At 42.8% G+C, this 21,001-nt stretch overlaps 1 pseudogene; it reads right to left on the bottom strand.

Annotated features, from left to right (window-relative positions):
* Positions 1–2,298: 2,298 nt before the first annotated feature.
* On the bottom strand, positions 2,299–9,588 carry LOC114304804 (uncharacterized; annotated as a pseudogene).
* Between the last annotated feature and the right edge of the window lie 11,413 nt (positions 9,589–21,001).

Below are 21,001 nucleotides of genomic sequence, written 5' to 3'. Positions count from 1 at the left end.
CTTTTTATTTAACACCCACTTTAAGATAGAATTGTCATATATATGAAGGATTAATAATCCAATCAGACTATTAATTGTGAAACTATGTAAAATATAAATATATTTTATTCACATTCACCTAACTTTTTTATTTTTCTTTTCAAATTCCTTCTTAAATCCTCAAACTAAACACAACGTAATGGTGTTGGATAACTTAAGATGTTAGTATTCACTAAGAGAGTTAGATCACTTACCTTTTTGTGAAATTTTTTTAATCCAAATATCTATTAGTATCATCGTTCAATAATATCTTACCATTTACCCTTCTATGCATATGTGGCACCTAAAATGTAAGGATTCACGCTCCACCTATAGAGTTTATTATGTGTTGGTGATACTATATCATCAGTATCACCATTACACTAAAATTTTCTTTTTATTGAGCGAGAAAGGAGAGAGAAGAGAGAAAGAAAAAGGTCGGCCCTGGCTAGAAGCCCAGAAAGAAACTGCTTCGGGCCCCAAACAATAAGCCCAAAATTAATTTCAATCACTTTTGGACAATTACACATTGGATTTTATGGTCTCGTCTAATTTCAACCAGTTGGTAAGAAACAATATAAGGAAAGAAAAAAAAATGGTGAATGCAACTTTATTGCTTGTGCTTTGTTTTTTTTCTTCCTTTTGTGTTTCTTTATGGGATGACTAATAATTGGGTTTTGATTGATTAGTTAAATCGAAATTGAATGCGTTTGAACTTTTTAATTCAAATCATTGCAACGAACTGTATGTTGTTGCATTTATGATGTTCAATAAAATGCCTGACAGAGACATGGGGCTAACTTGAACTTGGTTAGACCTTTTTTTTGTTTTTGTTTGTTCCCATTCACTTTGAAATTCCTGTGTAATTAATCGCAAACTTGAACTAAGAATTGGGTTAGAGAAGAAGGTGTACAATGATCAATTTGGGAATTGGGTTTCCAAGTTTTTGAACTTGTTAGCCTTTGGTCCTTGTTATGGATAACATGAACTTCAAAAATTGCATAGTGATAAGAAAATATATCCATATACGACATGCGTTGTTTTGTTTTATCACTACGAAGTAGAGATGTAGATTAAATTCTACCCCATGACATGTATATGATATACTTAAAAAGAAACATGTATGTGTGTGCATTCATATCAATAGACATGATTTATTTTTTATTTTTTTGATAAATCAATAGACATGATTTATGATAAAGGGTTAACTATAGGTTAATAATACCAAGACTTTTCAACTATTAGTGAATATCACTCTACCCCTCATATATAAATCCATATGTTTGAAAACCGTAAAAATGCCTCCTTCTGGAGTGTGGAACCATGGAAGTGATTCATTTTTATAGTTGAAGAGCGTCTTGATGTAATTAACTCTGTGATAAATGGCATAAGACAAAACCCACTGGAGCATTACTGCTTGAACATTGAATCTCTTTCAAGGTTTCAAAACTTGGTATGAGTATGCTTAAGATTTTCTGATTTGAATTTATCCTATTTTAGGATAGAAATGGACAATATCTGACAGGAAAAGGTGCAAAGATTTGAGGAATTCATAGATCGTCGCTTAAAACCAGACCTTGTTTGTGCTATTGCTGAAAGGTATAGTTTCCAAATTTCCCATTCTTTTGTTTATTATTGATCGTCCACCCTCCATTAAACTGGCAAGGAGAGTCAGGATATCTTCTTTTGCTGGACTAGGAGGACATTTTTTAATTGTAAAAAGTTATCTTGGAATAAGTTGTTTTATCTCAATGGGGAAAAATAATTATGTATATACGAAATAAATAATGAAGAATAATTATGTTGGATCATAACATGCAACTACATTATGTAGTCAACGTTCATAACAAACTACTCTATTGACATTGACCCAATGGTAGCGCTTCACTCCCCTAGCAGGTATTATAATCTAGTTTATAGGCTTGAACCGCAAAGCCACAACCCACGGAATCCTGTACTTGCATAGGTTATGCTACAATCATCAATTAACAGTTGGCTTGTCCATATGAATATAAGTTTCTTGGGTACTCTCCCTTACAAGCCGATTTTGAAAGATGATGTACATTGAAAATTGAATTATAGTCACTATAATCAGAATTTATTATTGTTTTCAATTGGCTTAAGAAATGTCATCACTAATATATTAAAAAAAAATTCGGTATGAAAATTAAAAATACATCTCATTTGTTGCTTGATGCAAATTAGCAAGTGACACCTAGGATGCCATAAAAATTGTCAAAAAACTAATGGGAAAAACAACTAATTTAGGACTATCCCATTTTATCCACTAAATAACATAACAATAGGAGGGAGATTAAGAGAGCTCCATAGTGACCATTCACCTCCTTCCTTACTTGAAGAAGAAGAAGAAGAAGAAGAAGAAGAAGAAGAAGAAGAAGAACCTATTTTAGTTGAATTCTGTTGGCTTCCCTGCTTTTCTTGTATCGCCACTCGCGAATCGCCTCCATTTCTTCCTTATTCTTTCTCTCTTGATCTTGATCATTGTCACTACATTCATGTCCAAGTTTGGATAGCTTTACTTCACCCCTCTCTCCATTTTTTGATCCAAGTTTGAGTTTCAAACACTTTGATATCCCATTGAATGCATAAGAGAGGCCGAGAGTTGTAACGCCCCAAAAATATTCCAACACAATTTAGGTACATCAACCAACCTTCATTAAAGAACGATAGCAATTCTCCAACCTTTACATCATTAATCAGTAAGGTTTGTACAAAATAGTCCCACATGTGAATTATATATTCAGTGATATCAAAAACATGAATCTATAGCATGTAGAACATCAGATCCCAAAAATAAATAAACTGCCCTTAAGGGCTTACATATTTCAAGGCTTAAGTTTGGTTTCACGAACCCATACATTTATAGCCCTTGGCTAGCAAAATGAACCACAACAAAATAAGAGTCATTTAGTCTCCACAAAATATGTCCACGCCCTTAACTCGGCGGGATCACTACATCTTTTCCTGCACCAAATCCCATAGGGTTGAGCTTAAAGCCCAGTAGAGAATTCTTAACAAAGTATATACATTTATGCAAGATTTCCAATATGAAATGCACATACCATGCTATGCCTTTAAAAAAAATTACATTTACATCTTTTGAAAACCACCATGCTCAATGGCAACTTGAAATCTCAACAATTCAAAAACTTACAATTTAAATTCAATGGGGCGGTAAATGCGACTCAAGTAATCCCTAGGTTGGTGTCTGCAAGTAGGCTTAGCTAGCACTACCAAACCCCACTTTATCGGTTGTTAGCCGGAAGGGAAGTGGTACCTCCTCCGTGTGTGTTGTAGACACTCCATTTTTGACCGCCTTTAAGACTTAGGGGCCTCAGGTTGATTGCTCGAGGATGAAGGCTATGTTGTGCAAAGGTTCAATTTCTTCGGTAAGAGGAGCTTCAAATCCCAACCTTACACCTCATTTTGGACCAAAACTATTTTGACCAAAATTATTTTAGGCCTTAAAACCCTTTCTTTCAAAATATTTTTGAAAAAAGTTTCTACGATATTCTAAAGCTCACATTTCGTTAAATGTTGCACTTTTCGGTAAACCAAGCAAGGACAAAGTGGAAATAAATGAAGGAGAGGTGAAATCTTTGAAAAATATTTCAAAACACCTTATTTAGAGGTTTGGAGTTGAAGAAAATAGGAGGGGAGGGAAGAAAACTAGTTGAGGAGAAGTTAGGCATCAATCTGGTTAGGATCAAAACTGAGCAGTCTTCACTAAAATTGGAATATCTTTTTTCACACTTGGAATTTTGATGTGAGGCTACCACCATTGGAAAGTAGACTTTCGGGGCTTTAATTTAGACTCAATAATGACCTGCAAAGGAGTCCAGATGAAGGAGATATGCCTATTTAAAATCGGGCCTAAAAATTAGATTTTTGTTGCCGACCATGGATGAAGTTTGTTGGCCCCTTGCCGGCCATAGGTGAAGTTTTCCAGCCCCATGCCGGCCATGGGTGAATTCTTCTGGCCATGGATGAAGTTTGCCGACCACTGGTGTCAAAAATATTTTTTTTTTTTTTTTTGCAGATATTTACCTCCTGCTGTTTGCACAAAGTTTCAGCTGTCCATTTGATGATATTTTCGACCAAAGCTCACATTTTTCTATATATAGATGACCTACCTCTCATATTTCAAGGTTAGAAAAATTTTGGGAGTCTCTCTCTCTACATTTCTCTCTCTCTCTTGCAGGTTTGTGCAAATTAGCCTACATATACTTCAAGTTTGCCTATCAACCCTTAACCAAAGTTGCTTATCTTTGGGCTGAGGTTACTTGGGACCCTCTTTGAGCTCTAGAAGGTTGTCTTGGCTTGATTTATTGCTTCATTTGTGTCTTCCCTTCAAGAGGTATAATACTTACCTTTTAGGCTTGTTTTGCATACTTGCTTTGCCATCTTCTTCTATTGTTTTTGGGCTATTTTGGGGCTGATTTTGAATTGTAAAAAAAATCTGTTTTTGTAGCCTAAAGGTGGTGGTTTGAGGTCATTTTCAGTTAGGAGGTAGTTCATCATTCTTACTTTTTTGTTTGTAAAGCTTTTGTACCTTTGTTCACCACTTTCAAACCAACTTTTTTGGGCCCTTTAACCATCAAATTTCAGAAGTTTTTCAGTGGCAAAAAACTCATTTTGAAGTCCAAATTTGGAGGGGTTAGCCTCCCTTCCTTGTGTCTTGTTTGTATGCTTAGTTAGCTTCATATGTTAGCATATTTTTCTAGCTTAACTAGCTCAAATCCAACATGTTTTAACCTCTAAAATAGCCTACTTTAGCTCTGTTTTGGGCTGGTTATTTCATTTGAGTCTTGTTTTGCATAGTTGTAGTGTAATAGTCCTCACAAGTTGGTGTTTTAGGGTCTTCGACACATCTTGTTTGAGTTGATAGCATCTTTTGGTGTTGCTTTTCACTTCATTTCAGCATTATAAGCTCTGCAACCTCTCTATTTACTTCACTCTTTCATTTGCTTTTGAGGGTTGTTTCAGGCTCGAGATCCTTTAAGCTTGAGATTGAGGTCATGCTTAATGGTTTAATCCTCTTTAAGGGTTCATTATCAACGGCATAATCTCTCTCATGCCTTACATTATCCCTTGGTTGACACTTCTTTCATCTTAGAGGACACTCACTAATGGACAAATTGATTAAAGAATGGTTTGGTAACTAAAATGTGTAAACAAAATTGGCAAGTAAAAGTGGCAAGATAAGCATTTCTTTATGTTACATTGCATGCGTTCAAATCGGACGTTAATTTGAACACAAGGAAAATAGGACATTTTATACTCAAAAGGGATGAAATGTGCCATTTTGCTAGGTCTCCATTGCCCTTGATCATGCATGATAGGGTGATGGTTCTTGAATGTCTTGTTTTGCATTTATTGAGCTTGCACACCTTGAAGCACAAGCTATCATGCAATGAAATTGCTTTGATTGGTGGTTTGTGGTTTAAGCAATTCCTTGGATTTGTCTATGAAAATGAAAGGTGAATTGTGCAGATAATCCTTGGAAAAACCCTCTTTTTGCTTTGTTTATACTTTGTTACAGCATGGTGATCCAATGCATCAGTGGCCGGCAATGCACCATTGGTGGCCGACAGTGCACCATAAATGGTTGGCAGACCACCGTTTTGGCCAACAGAGGGCCGGCAACATCCATCCATGGCCGGTAGGCCACTGATGTAAACTTCAGTTGATTTTGGTAAGATGGAGCAGAAAAGTTCTGGAAATGCTCAACCCTGCAAACAGAGGCTTTCGAGAGCAAAACGGAGGTCTTTTTGGGCCAAAACTGAGCATGAGCGTCTTCCACTTCCCGAGGCAGAGTAGTGGCAGCGTAGTTAAATGTCTTAATTGCTTAGTTTGTGTGCATTTGTGTTGTAAATTAATTAATTAGTTTACTAGTTAGTTAAAAGTGTTGTAAATAATTAGTAATTAGCTTAGCTTGTTATTCATTTGGTTTGTAATAATTAGTCTAATTAGCTTAATTAGATTAGCTTAGCTTAGTTGCTAGTTAGTTACCTCTTATTCATTTGGATCCTCCTTCGTGAGGGCATAATGTTGTAATAAGTGTGCGTGTGTGCATGTATGTCGTCCAACCCCACGTCTTTCTCACTTTTATTTACTTGCTTTTGATGGTTAGATTAGGGACGTGTTTCAATTAGCATGCCTTATGCTTGCATCCATTCATTCATATTGCATGCATCGAGGCTCAGCGCATCATTCAAACTGCATTGCAATTTCAAATAATTCTTTGAATATGTGTTTAACCGCATGTTATCAAATCGATTTATATGCCATATTAGTAGCCGAACCTATTAATTGCATTATCACATGTGTTGCATTAGGCATCTTGTATAGTTAGGAGTCATGCGTATTTTTCTAACTCATATCTTCTTAGCTTGGAGTACTAGGTGAGTTTTTTATGCTTTAGCATACTCGCAAGAATGTGAATATTGCCATGATTAGCATGCTTTCCATGAGGCTATATGCTTAAATGCTAAACTGAATGAATACCTATAGATGAAGGCTTGTTGTTTGAATTGGAACAATTCAACGAATTTAAGTTTTAAGCCCACTTTGTTGAGTGGAAAATCATGTTTTAAGCCCACTATGTTTGGTGGCCAATCTCCAAACTTTAAGCCCATTTGAGGTGGCAAATTCAAACCATTTTCACAAACAAACATGAGTTGAATTGTTCCAAATTGAGCAAACTAGTCTACACTTGCTTGTGTGCATCACATAGTAATGCTAGCTTAATAACCAGAACAAGAGCACATAATGTTTATAAAAAATCATATCATGATTAGTAGAGGCCAATCTTTGATTAGGCGAGTGGGGGTGCTCAATTCATGACCTTCTCCTTTCGTACCAAAGTTCCCGAGCCGAGGCAACTTTGGTGATAACGGACACGTGGCCTTTGGCATGAGTCATGGGTTTCCTAAATTTTCCCGAAAATAAAATATTCAGGTGGCGATTCTGTATCTGGCAAAGCAGTCCAATTTTGGCATTTTTGATCCTAAAATCAATTTTTCAAAACGATTTGCCGGATTTGGACTCTTTGCTGTTTATCAGTTTCACATTGCACTTGTGAGATTAGATTCAGAACCACGGGAGTGCAAACTGTAAGGCTTTCTTTCAAACCTCCAAAAAGGGGCGTGAAAAAAACGAGCTACACGTGTTTTCGGTCTTTCACCTCGGACACTCAGGCCAACTTAATCAATTCTATCTACACCCCCTATCCGGACTTACCAACGTATTTACCCCAAAATATTTCAATAATTCTCATTTCAAAATATTATTTTCTCAATGTAAACGTTTCCAAACTCAATTCAAAATATATACTAATCGATTAAATGAGTATGTAATGCAATAATCATGAATGCCTCATAACATTTCTCCATTTTTAAGTATCTCAACAATAATACCATAATAACCACATTTTCCATTTTCCTCACTTCTATGTTATTTCACAAAATAACCACATGTTCAATTACATCTATCAACACATAGCAACATTTTCTCATCTTGTACAATTCTCAACAATTTAGTCAATTCAAGACTATATGCAATGTTTTGAACATCAACTTCCAAAATCACAATTCTCATTTCATGGAACTCAACATTTATGTAAACATAGAGAAGACTTTTCTTATATAAAAAAAGAAACTTTCATTTATTTTGGCAACTAAGGGAAATGTGGCCATTTCATTCATGAATTTCCAACATCATTAAAAAACCCCCAAATTTTCTAGGTTTTCTTATCACAACCTCACATCTCCAAAACATTTGAATAAAATCACACCAAAGGCATCTTTCTTCTATCAATAGCAATTTAAAACCTTCATGTGATTATTTAAAAGAAAAGAGATAACCTACTTTTCAAAAATCACTCATCTTCTTGAGTCAACGAAAAGATTTTAAGCTATTAAAGGGGATTTTGAAAATCAACAAGATCTTGCAAATATATATATATATATATATATGACTCAAGGAGAAATCCCTACCTCAAGTTTTGATGAAGAGATGAGATGAAACCCTAAAACCGAAGGTGTAGAAATTCGATCTCCACCGTACAAAGTGACGTCCTTGCTTTGTTCTCCAAAACTTGTGAAAGAGGATGGATCAAAGCCCAATGGATTGCAAGAAATCAAGGGTTTTTGGTATTTGGTGGACGTTTTAGAGAGAAAGAGGAGCAAAATGATTTTTAGAGTGAGAAGGAAATGTTTTAAAAGTGATATACACAGCCCAAAAGCAAGGAAGAAAAACAGAGTTTTCGGACTCAGCCCGTCCCGTAAGTGTAGCATTTACCCCTGTACGTGCGGAGCATGCTTCTCGCACGTGTGGTCCTCATCCCCACACGTGCGGCCCTCCTAATCCACACCTCCTCCTGCACCTGCATATAATGCAGTGTGCAAGCCAGAATCTCTCAGATTCCCGCACGTGCGGCCTCACCTTCCATACGTGAGGCCCCTCTCCCGCACGTGCGACCCAAGGCCCCACACGTGTGATCCTGGTCCTCTAGCCCAAAATTTCCTCAGCTCAAATCCCTGGCACTCCGGACCGAACCCTTACCCTCCGAAACAAGTGAAATTCAACACAGGAATAAATAAGAACAAAGTTTTGTGAAAAAATCCCGAACACAACAAACCCAAACGATTAACAAGATTCCAAGTCAAACCGACACCCCAACATGACCAACTCAAAGTTAAACGAGGAAAAACGAAACGAGTAGCGCACCCGGACCTCACAAGAATTTATGCTCATACTTCATCCTCTTCATGGCTTCGGTTAGCCCAAATGGCTCCTCCTCTTCCCCACCATAACTCTCCTGCTCGTCCACCATCTCTTTTGCGATCTCAAATGGCAAATAATAGCAACAAGAAGATCTAACATCATCCATGAAATGGAAATCCACGATCCCAACATCAATGTATTCTTCTCCCATTTCGCGCTCATCAATACTAGCTTGTTGATGATGATCAGTACCGGTACATTTATTATCTCCCGGTACTGTGAATTTGTTTGATTCAATACTTGCATTGATCAAGTACAAGTAGTAGTGATGTTGATATTAGAATTGTTAATTTCACTTTCTTTATTTATGAAATTAGTAGTAGTAGTAGTAGTACTAATATTGGGCATATTGTTGAAGAAATTATCAAATTACTTGTCTTCCTGATTTTGTAATATTTGGTTAGCGTGCGAAGAACAAGAAACGAAAGTTGAAGAAGCACTACAACTAGCATTGTTTCGAGCTTTGAGCCTATGGACAAAAAGGTTTGTGATTTTTGAGGGGAGAGCATGAGAGGAATTAGAAGATGGCGAACAAGGCCAAAAATTGGTACGAGTGTTGGATCCACGAAGCAAGCAAACCGCCTCATTGTAGGCCCTTGCTGCTTCCTCAACAGTGTCAAATATTCCCCACCATACCCTAATCTTTTGAATGGTGTCTTTGATCTTCGCCACCGACCGCCCTAATGGCCTCTGCCACACATCGATGCAGCATTTGCGATCTCTCTGGGCCCCACCAAGAAGTGCAGCAGCCTCAATGTTCATTAGCTAATCCCAACCCATGTTTCCATTTCCATCAATGTTGTTTTCTTTTTCCTTTTCCCCTTCTTCTACTTTTCTCTTCCTCACTATATATTTTTTTTCTTACCTTTTGCTTTCAATGTTGTTGAAGTAGGTGAGAATATTATGAAAGTAGCACTTTTTTGATTTGATTGTCTTGTGTTATGTGTGTATCAACATTTATATACTCTCTCTATATATATGAATTGATGAGAGTGGGGTTTAGGATATTCTACCAAATCAGAGAGGAGCATAGTAACAGGTTTCTGTTGTAATCTCTTTGTTCTTTCTATTAGCTTCGGTTATGCCACTTACCTATATGGAGTTGTTATTGGATTAATTACATGAAGACCCCTTAATTATTAGTGAGTATTACTTTTTTTTTCTTATTTATAAACTCGTGCATTTTGACTTTCTCAACTTTAAAAATATATTACTTTTATCCCAGATCAAATCCAAAAAGAGTGTATTTGTACAATTTTCATAATTAGACAAAGTTAATATGTATTAATTTATAAATAAAAAATAAAATAATATTTACTAATAATTGAGAGGTATTGGTGTAATTATCCCTTGCTTCTTTCATGGAATTGGGAGAATCCAAGAATGGTGCTCTATCCGAAATTTTATCTTTGACCAAGTCAAATTTTTCTTTGCTACTATGCTATTATAATGCATGCATGCAAGTGCAAGCTGATCATTCAGAAAAGCCGATGATCGGCTGCGGAGCACACTTCCGCCGTTGTTGAGGAGGTTGATAAGCTACTTGATGCCAGGGCAATCAAGGAAGTGACCTACCCTACATGGCTCTCTAATACAGTGGTTGTGAAGAAGAAAAATGGGACTTGGCGAGTGTGCGTTGATTTCACTGACTTGAACAAAGCATGCCCCAAGGATTGTTTCCCCCTACCCAAAATCGACCAACTTGTAGATGCGACGGCACGCCATCAATGTATGAGCTTCCTCGATGCTTACAGAGGCTACCATCAAATCGCCATGGATCCTGAGGATCAAGAAAAAACTGCATTCCTCACCCCAAGAGGAACCTAATGCTATAAGGTTATGCCTTTTGGACTGAAGAATGCAGGGGCAACTTACCAAAGACTGGTCACAACTATGTTCAAAAAACAACTAGGCCGCACTATGGAAGTGTACATTGATGATATGGTAGTCAAGTCTAGAGAAGAGCAAACCCATCTAGCCGATCTAGCAGAGACATTCGGCATCTTACACAAATACAGAATGAAGCTGAATGCTTCCAAATGTGCGTTTGGGATCGGCTCCGGCAAGTTCTTGGGGTACATTGTCAACCACCGGGGTATTGAGGCCAACCCGAGGCAAATCACAACAATCTTGGAACTCAGCTCCCCTCGTTCGGTAAAAGAGGTTCAAAAGTTGATGGGGATGGCCGCTGCACTCAATAGGTTCATCAGTCGGTTTACAGATCGTTGCCGATAATTCTTCCATACACTACGGCAGGGCAGGGCTTTTGAATGGTCCGCCGAATGCGAAGCCGCTTTCAACGGCCTCAAGACTTACCAACGCTCAGTACCACTATTGACAACACCTGTTGCTGGTGACCTGCTCATTTTGTATCTGGCAATTTCTGACAAGGCCGTCAGCGCCGTATTGATAAAGGAAGAGCTGGGGGAGCAGTGGCTAGTATATTATGTGAGCAAGGCAATGGTTGACGCCGAAACACGCTACCTCCCGCTGGAAAAACTCATCTTAGCCCTAGTCATGGCAGCAAGAAAATTGATGCATTACTTCCAAGGACATAGCATTGGGGTGCTAACAGATTATCCCCTCCGATTAGTACTACGAAGTGCAGAAGCATCAGGACACGTTTCAAAGTGGGCTCTTGAACTCGGCCAGTACGACATTCAGTTTCTACCAAGAACCTCAATCAAGGGCCAGGTGCTAGTCGACTTTGTTGCCGAATTCACTGGGGGTCTTGCTGATTTCAAGTCCGAAGAAATTTGATCGGAGCCGAACTGGAGAATTTATGTTGGGGACCTTTGGCAGTTGTACTGTGATGGATCATCCAACCAACGGGGCAGCGGAGCCGGAGTTGTGGTCATGGCTCCTGACAGCACAATAATTGAGCAGGCCATCAAGCTCGGCTTCGAAGCATCAAATAACGAAGCCGAATATGAGGCCCTTCTAGCCAGTTTGCGAAATGCACATCTTCTGGGTGCTCGGCGCTTGCTTGTATTTTGCGATTCTAAGTTGGTGATCAATCAGTTAAAGGGGGAATACGCGGCAAGAAACGACCATATGGCGGCTTACATAAAAACGGCCAATTTCTTACTGGCGAAATTTGACCATCATGAATTGAACCAGATAACACGTGATCAGAACACACGTGTAGATGCTCTCGTCTGCCTAGCCTCCACCATTAACTCAAAAATTAAACGGACCATCGAAGTAGGTTTCATCCTGGAGCCGAGCATCGGCCCTTCGGAGGAAGTCCAGGTCAATGTTGTAGAATCTGGACTGAGTTGGATGGATCCCATTGCCGCATTCCTGTCTTCCGAACAGCTCCCAACGGCCAAGAAAGAAGCGCACAAGCTACGAAACAAAGCCTTGCGATACTACTTGGATCCACAAGGAAGGCTTTATAAAAAATCCCTCTTTGGTCCATATTTGGAATGTGTGCACCCAGACAAAGTCAAAGAGCTTCTTGCTGAAATACATGAAGGCAGTTGTGGCGCCCATTCCAGTGAGCGCTCTTTGGCCCATAGAGCCATAACACAGGGGTATTATTGGCCGACAATGAGATCTGATGCCAAATGCTATGCTAAAAGTGTGAACAGTGCCAAAAGTTCTCCCCATTAACCCATCTGCCCGCTGAAGAGTTGAGCTCTATCACCAGTCCCTGGCCGTTTGCCCAGTGGGGGCTTGATATCATAGGACCGTTGCCGAGGGCCCCAGGCAACAAGCGATACTTGATTGTCGCAACAGACTACTTCACAAAATGGGTGGAAGCGGAGGCATTAATGCACATTTGAGATTCTAATGTCAAGCGCTTTGTGTGGAGAAATATCATAACGCGATTCGGCATTCCAAGAGCTCTAATCTTAGACAACGGCACCCAGTTTGATTGTGGCTTCTACCAGGAGTTGTGCAGCAAATATGGTATCCGGCCCTACTTTTTTACGCCGGCTTACCCACAAAGCAATGGTCAAGCCGAAGCCTCTAATAAATCCATCTTGGACGGCATTAAGAAGAGGCTAGAGAGTGCTAAGGGCAAATGGGTTGAAGAATTGCCAAGTGTACTGTGGACTCATCGAACTACGCCGAGGCGATCTACTGGTGAAACGCCGTTTGCTCTATGCTTTGGAACCCAGGCGATCTTACCCCTGGAGATCGGCCACCCAACCCTGAAAACTAAAGTTTTCAATTTGGGCCGAAACGACATGATGCTTGCCTTGGATTTAGTTCTGATTGAAGAACGAAGAGACCGTGCCCTTGCATCCGTGGTGCGGTATCAACAGCAGCTTGCTAATTCATATAATCAACGCGTTCAACTGTGCCGTTACATACCAGGAGAGTTAGTCCTGAAGAAGGTACTTCCAGCTGCCAAGAAACCGGCGGATGGAAAACTGGATCCTAACTGGGACGGCCCCTATCAGATTGATTCAATCGCAGGAGTAGGGACATATCGGCTCAAAGACATGTCAGGAAGGAGTCTGCCACGGCCTTAGAACTCCATGCATTTACGCAAATTTTATCATTGACCCGACCTGTGGGACGTAATGCTTGTTGTGATTCGCCATGTACAATTCATTTCCTCTAATGAAAGGATCGTTATTTACTCACTTCAAAATCCAGTTCAAAGGAGTTCAAATAAAAGCCTCCGGATTCGGAGCGCCCTTCGTGAATATCACGATTGGCCAAAAAGTCTCCGGATTCGGAGCCCCATCGGCGCATGACGTCTTTAGGCAGATTAAGCCTCCGGATTCGGAGCACCTTTCGTGGATATCACGATTGGCCAAAAAGTCTTCGGATTCGGAGCCCAATAAGTGCAAGACACTTTTGGGCCGATTAAGCCTCCGGATTCGGAGCGCCCTTCGTGGATATCACGATTGGCCAAAAAGTCTCCGGATTCGGAGCCCCATAAGTGCAAGACACTTTTGGGCCGATTAAACCTCCGGATTCGGAGCGCCCTTTGTGGATATCACGATTGGCCAAAAAATCTCCAGATTCGGAGCCCCATCGGCGCATGATGTCTTTGGGCCGATTAAGCCTCCGGATTTGGAGCACCCTTCGTGGATATCACGATTGGCCAAAAAGTCTCCGGATTCAGAGCCTCATAAGTGCAAGACACTTTTAGGCTGATTAAGCCTCCGGATTCGGAGCGCCCTCCGTGGATATCACGATTGACCAAAAAGTCTCCGGATTCGGAGCGCTCTTCGTGGATATCACGATTGGCCAAAAAGTCTCCGGATTCGGAGCCCCATAAGTGCAAGACACTTTTGGGCCAATTAAGCCTTCGGATTCGGAGTGCCCTTCGTGGAGGTCACGATTGGCCAAAAAGTCTTTGGATTCGGAGCCTCATAAGTGCATGACACTTTTGGGTCAATTAAGCCTCCGGATTCGGAGCGCCCTTCGTGGAGGTCACGATTGGCCAAAAAGTCTCCAGATTTGCAGCCCCATAAGTGCATGACACTTTTGGGTCGATTAAGCCTCCGCATTCGGAGCGCTCTTCGTGGAGGTCACGATTGGCCAAAAAGTCTCCTGATTCGGAGCCCCACAAGTGCAAGACACTTTTGGGCCGAGCCAGTCTCCGAATTTGGAATCCCATCAGTGCACGATGTCTCTGGGCCGATTAAGCCTTCGGATCCGGAGCGGCATTCGTGAATATGTTGCCCTCTGGAGCCGAAGAAATACTTAATGTACTATTGGCCAATTAAATACTTAATGTTTCGAAGCCTGAGTCTAGAGCCGGTCAAGTCCGTTTACAATTACATTATGAAATGCAAAACATGCAAATGCGTGACGAATAAAAACTACAATGAAAAACAAAATCACAATAAAATTACATGGATTTCAATCAATGTACTATTATTGAAAATCACAATAAAAACAGACGATTTACTTTTATTCGATCCGTCGAAAATGACATAGGATTTCACATTACAATGCTTACTCCTACGCGGCTTCTCCCTCATCATCACCTTTTTCGACTTTAAAAGCGGAGAAGGGAAAATTATCACGTTGGTACAGCGGTAACGCCGAATCAACACCCCCTGCTCGAAAAGGCTCCGCGGCCTGAAGTGCCTTAATCCAACCGTGCCTAAAGCCGCGATTCTCGCATCGGCAGACCTCCTCCGCAAGATTCTCCTTGGTTTTGTCGATCTAAATCTTCCGGCCCGCATGAAAGCCTTGTTCATATCCCACGGCCTTTGCATTTTCCACGGCGAACATGCTTGCCATCTCCCTATCGGCTATCGTGTGACTTAACAGCCGTTGGGTCCCTCTTTCGTCCATGACCGGATTAGAGTGACCTGCCGCGCGAGGTTCCACTGTTTGAGCCTTCCTAAGTTCCCTGAGCTCACGCTCGGCTTTTTCTGCGCGAACCTCCAAACTACGTATTCGTTCCTCCTTCTTCTTTATTTCCCGTCACGCGGCGTGCAGACGCATGTCGACCTCATAAGCAGTGCACATGCCCTTCACCGCACCATAGATGCCTTCTCGAAATGCATCGAAATCTTGTCGTCCAACCATCGACTGCTGGACCTCCGGTGGAAAGATCTGTCGAGCAATTTTAACTGCTACCCTTGGATCTTTAACGATGGAATCCGTCTCTGTCATCAGTTTATTTTCCACGAAAATCGCAAAACTTAGCGGTCGTGGCGTGACATCGGGCTTGCTTCTCGGTCTCGGTCGCGGGGAGCTTCCCCGTTGCTGTTTCTCCTTTCGAGGTGATCTGCTTCGACGACTAGAGGGCTGACGCCTTTCCCGTTCTTTGGACGCCCTTCCTCCCGTGCGCATAGGCTCGCTGTTGCGATTCATTGCAGTGTCTAACTCAGTTAATGTTCGCCCTTCTCATCTGCTGTTAAAGAACAACCTGTTTGACATTCGCACTTGTCCAAGGCTAGTTTAAATAAAGTCTGAATAAAAATAAGTGAAATTACTGGTGTGAACTCACCCCATTTATCCTTAATGTATGCAGCGACCCCGAGGCGACGTCATTAATTCCAAACGCCAAAAGGTCAGATGCAGATCGGACCATTCCACAAAATAGTCCCATTCGGGTCACGAAGCTCGTGCATTGGTTGGGGCAAGGGCTGATTTATTAATCTAGGCCCAATGCCGATCAATCTATGCCTCAGCCAATCCACAAAATAGTCTCATTCGGCTTATGAAGCTCGTGCAATGGCTGGGGCAAGGGCAGATTTATTAATCTAGGTCCAATGCCGATCAATCTATGCCTCAGCCAATCCACGAACTAGACCCATTCGGCCCATGAAGCTCATGCACTGGCTGGGGCAAGGGCAAATTTATTAATCTAGGTCCAATGCCGATCAATCTATGCCTCAGCCAATCCACGAACTAGACCCATTCGGCCCATGAAGGTCGTGCATTGGCTCGGCAAGGGAAATTTGTTAATCTGATCGGCCAAGTATCTAGGCTTGATGCCGATCGATGCGTGCCATAGCCAGTCCATGAACTACAAGCATTCGGCTTTCTGGAGTTAAAATCGCCTAATTATCTACCTGAACGATTTATCCAAAATAACAAAACACTATATCATTCATCAATAACACAATTTAGCACAACTAACAGCAAAGCACAAAAGTAATTTTCATTAAGTAAATTGGGCACAAATTGTAGCCATTTTACATATGAAAACTACGAAACAAAACGCTGTGTCGTTTGGTAACACTTACGTTTTCAGTTTTCTATTTATATTTACAAAAATTTTAAAAATTCAAATAAAAACTTGTTTAGTAAAATTTTTGATTTATAAATCAGTGGTCTCAGTTTATAAATTTGGTCAAAAAATGAAAACACAAAAAATGTGTTTCCATTTTGAGTTTTCAGTTTTTTTTTTTTTTTAACCACCCAACACTAGCCACCACCCGCCACTATTTTCCACCACCACCACCTGCCACCACCACTCAGCACCCACCTGCCACCACCACCCACCCCTTGCCACTACCACCACCACCACCCCCACCACCACCACCACCACCACCACCCACCACCCACCTACCATCCACCACTGACCACCCGACGCTACCATCCACCGCTCGCCACCACCACCCGCCACCTACTTGCCATCACCACTCACTACCCACCTGCCACTACCATCCACTACCTGTCACCACCAGCCACCTGGCACCCACCCACCCACCCACCCACCCGCCACCCACCACCACCACCACCACCACCATCACCCACCCGCCACCTACCTGCCACCACCACCCACTTGCTACCACCTATCACCAGCCACCGTCACCCACTCACCCACCCACCACCACCATCACTCGCCACCTACCCGCCACCACCCGCCATCCGCCACCCACTTGCCACCACCACCTACCACTCGCCGCCACCACTGCCACCACTCCCACCACTACCCACTCGCTACCACCCACCACCCACCACCAGCCACTGTCACCCACCCAACCACCATCACCACCCACCCGCCACCACCCACCACCACCCACCTGCCACCACCACCACCCACTCGCCACCACCCGCCACCGTCACCCACCCACATACCCACTACCAACACCCGCCACCTACCCGCCACCACCCACTACCACCCGCCATCCGCCACCCACCTGCCACCACTACCCACCACCCGCCACCGCCATCACCACCACCACCACCCACCACCTGCCACCGTCACCCACCCACCCGCCACCACCCACTACCACCAGGTACCCACCACCCACCGTTACCACTTTCCACCACCCGCCACCGCCATCGCCACCGTCACTGCCACCGCCTACTCGCTACCACCCACCACCCGCCACCGTCACCCACCCACCCGCCACCATCCACTACCACCAGGTACCCACCATCCACCGTCACCACTTTCCACCACCCGCCACCGCCACTGCCACCGCCACCGCCCACTCGCTACCACCCGCCACCGTCACCGACCCACCCACCACCAACCACCACCCACCACCACCATCTACCCACCACCTACCGTCTTTCGCCGCCACTTGCCACCACTTGCCATTTTTCACTCTTTTTTATATTTTTTAAATTTTGTAAACATTTTGTCAATTACCAAATGCGTTTGTAGTTTATGTTTTTCTAAAAATAAACAAAAAATAAACAAAAACCAGTTTATAAATTTTTTGTAAATATAAACTGAAAACGTAAACGTTACCAAACACACCCTACGAGTTCGCATACAAATGCCTAGCAAAAATAAGAAAAAAAAAACATCTGAAATGAAAATGACTGTAGCAATACCAAACGGAAAGCGGTAAAATGCATTTGAAACAAAAACCAAAACAAGTGCCGCCCAAATCAGTCTTTCGAGTCAGACTCTAGCGGCTCAACATCCACTTGCTCGTATGGAATTGGCATAGCCAATGTCACATTAACAGCAGCAAGGGCTTTGAGCCAGCCGTGTTTGAATCCCCGATTCTCAAATTCAGGGACTTCTTGCACGTAATTTTTGAGGGCAGCAGCTTCCCCGACCTCAGACGCCTTCGAAGCTTCAGCGTCGGCTGCCTCCTTCGCTGCCTTTGATTCCGCTAAGTCCGCCTCAAGTTTGGCGATTTCCTCTTGGGCTAACTTGAGCGAAGCTTTGCTCGTGTCCGCCCTCAGCTCGGCATCCAATCCGAGTTGGTCAGCATTTCTGGCCCTCTCCAACTCGGCCTCGGCCCTGGCAGCTTCCATTTTCGCCCTCATTGCCTCAAACTCGGCACGGCTCCTTTGCCTCTCGCCTTTGGTTTGTAAACAACCAATTGATTCGCTGGCGACGCACCGGCGATGGCCTAGCTTGGCTATCCTTTCGACCGTCTACAAAACAGGAGCAGGAGGTTAAATCCAAACGGAAGATATACACAAAAGATCAAGATCTTTACTTGAAGGGCCGATTGAGCGGCTAACGCTCCCGCTAAGACATCTGGCTCTGATCGGAAAGTGGCCTTGTCGGACAGCAATGAGACTGGTGAGGCCAGGCTAAGCGCAACGGCTAGGTCTTTTATAGCCGACGTGTTAGAGGAGATCAGCATGTTTCTTACCTAGGTTGAATCACAAAAGGCACAACTATATCCGACTCCTCCAAACGCGGTCTCTTGTCGATAGGCTCTTCTCCAGACCCGGCCTTAACCTCGATAGGACGCTTCTCCAACCGTCGTTCAGCCTGGTCATTTACCGGCGCGATCGGTTCCAACTCGGCATCTCGTACTTGAATCGTCTCCTCCGTAGTAGGTGGGGGCGGCTCAACATCTGCAATGGGCGCCACTTTGGATCGATTGGCCTCCGAACGAATGGCCTCCGCTCTCTGTCGCGCGGCCATTCGTTCGGTGTTGGCTTTTTTGGCAAGCTGTGAAAGTGACAAACCGGCCATATCTTCATGAAACGTGCCGCGAAGATCCTCCAATCCATTAAAGACGTCATCGTAACCTTCCCCTCGACTTGAGGTGGATGGCGGGTCGGCTGAATTAAGGCCAGCTTCTTGAAATGCTAGCCTTAAAGCTTCGTCTACCTCGGCTTCGGACTGGCTTGATTCGTCGGCGACTTCTTCTGCGCGCTCCGAGTCAGATCCTTCGAAACCGATTTGGCGCAAGTTTCTGAAGTTAGTCAAAATGAGAGCTGTTGGAAATTCCTCACCCCTTGGAATCGGGATGTTTTCTGCTGCTGAAAAAGTCGTGTACGTCGGCTCATATTGAAGCAGAATATGGGCTGCCCTCCCTTGTTTCTGAAGGCTTGGACGACCGAAGTATTTCAAAGAAACTTTTGTCTCCGAAAGAACGGCGTCGTCGGTTGAGGTCAAAACTTTCTTTAAATCGTTTCCTGCACAAGCGAAACCATTAAGTCTCAAAAGTGAAGCTTTACAAATATAACAAAAGGAAAAATAAACACAACAGGCTATACGGCCACCTGGTTCGCCCCTTCGCCTAGGAATAGGATCGAGGCGATCCTCGCCTTCGCCGAATTCCCAATTGCCTTGGACAACGACCATAACGTCATCGACTCGCTTCCCAGAACTGGAAAGCATAGTCACTAGTTGATGGTCGGTGTCCTTGGCCCTAAGGAAATAACGACCGTGCTGACCGGAAGACTTGGCCAAGGCATAACAATGCCGAATAACAGGAATACCAAGGTTGATCCTAAGATGATGGTTTAGCACTACAATCTCCATTATGACTCTAAAGAAATTGACATTGGGTTGGGAAGGAATTTGACCCCAATGGCGGAGCACTGCCCTAAGGAGTGGGTGAAGGGGGAATCGGACTCCACCCTCTGTGATTGATAGGAGAGGGAAGACGATCGTGGTTTCGTCAGCCCTCTCCATATCAAGGGTGCCGTCTGTCACCAAAGACAGACAGATGTCATCAGGAATGGAAAAATGGCATCGGAAGCCAGAAATTCAATCCGAAGAGAAAAGATCTTTCAAATGTTTTGCCATTTTCTCCAGTTTATAGATATATTCTAAACTAAAAACAAACCAAGAAAAAGGATTCTGAGCAGAGAGGGAGAAAACTTACAAGAGATGAAGAAGACTATGAAACAAAGGAAGTTGTAGAAATAGTTTGAAAGGGAGGCCAGCAACAAATATCTGAAAGTGTATGTATTTGAAAGGATGTCCAAATTTTAAATCATAATAAATAGAAGTGTACGAAGGGATGGGAAGTTGAAATGATAACCGAGAAGCGTGTGCTCAGACATCTGCATTGGCATGAGGACAGCCGCCGAATTTCGGCCTTGACTTTTCGAGTTCGAAACCAAACACTCCAACCAACTGTTGTTAGTAGGGTGTTTGGGGGGCAATTGTGGGGGCCGAATAATGGGGGTCGTAAAAGAGCCGAATGGACGAATCTGGAAAGCTGGAACATAAATATAGTGTTACACTTTTCCCACGTATTCGGCTTCCTATCCTATTCGATCAAAACGCCAGTTGGGTGAGAGGCCGAATGCCAAATTGAGGATGGGCCTAACCCTGAGGCCCAAGAAAGAAAAGATATAAATAGAAGAACATCAGCCAGAAAGAGAGGTGAGAACTATTAAGCTTAACTTAGAATACAAGTAATCTTGATCGCAGAGACTAACTTGCTCGTCGGAGTGCTAATTCCGGCACCCCCGACCAGAGTGTTTATCTCTTTTCAGGTGAACAGAAGAGGATCATAGTATCTCCTAGGATCAGAAGAGTATTTCCAAAACCACTTCTCCACAAGATACATAACATTTTATTATT

This window comes from Camellia sinensis, chromosome 5, assembly GCF_055761805.1.
Source record: "Camellia sinensis isolate YWXY chromosome 5, ASM5576180v1, whole genome shotgun sequence".
NCBI classification, from domain to species: Eukaryota; Viridiplantae; Streptophyta; class Magnoliopsida; order Ericales; family Theaceae; genus Camellia; species Camellia sinensis.
Note: the sequence above shows the minus strand (reverse complement) of the source record. Positions and strands in the feature narration are given on the sequence as shown.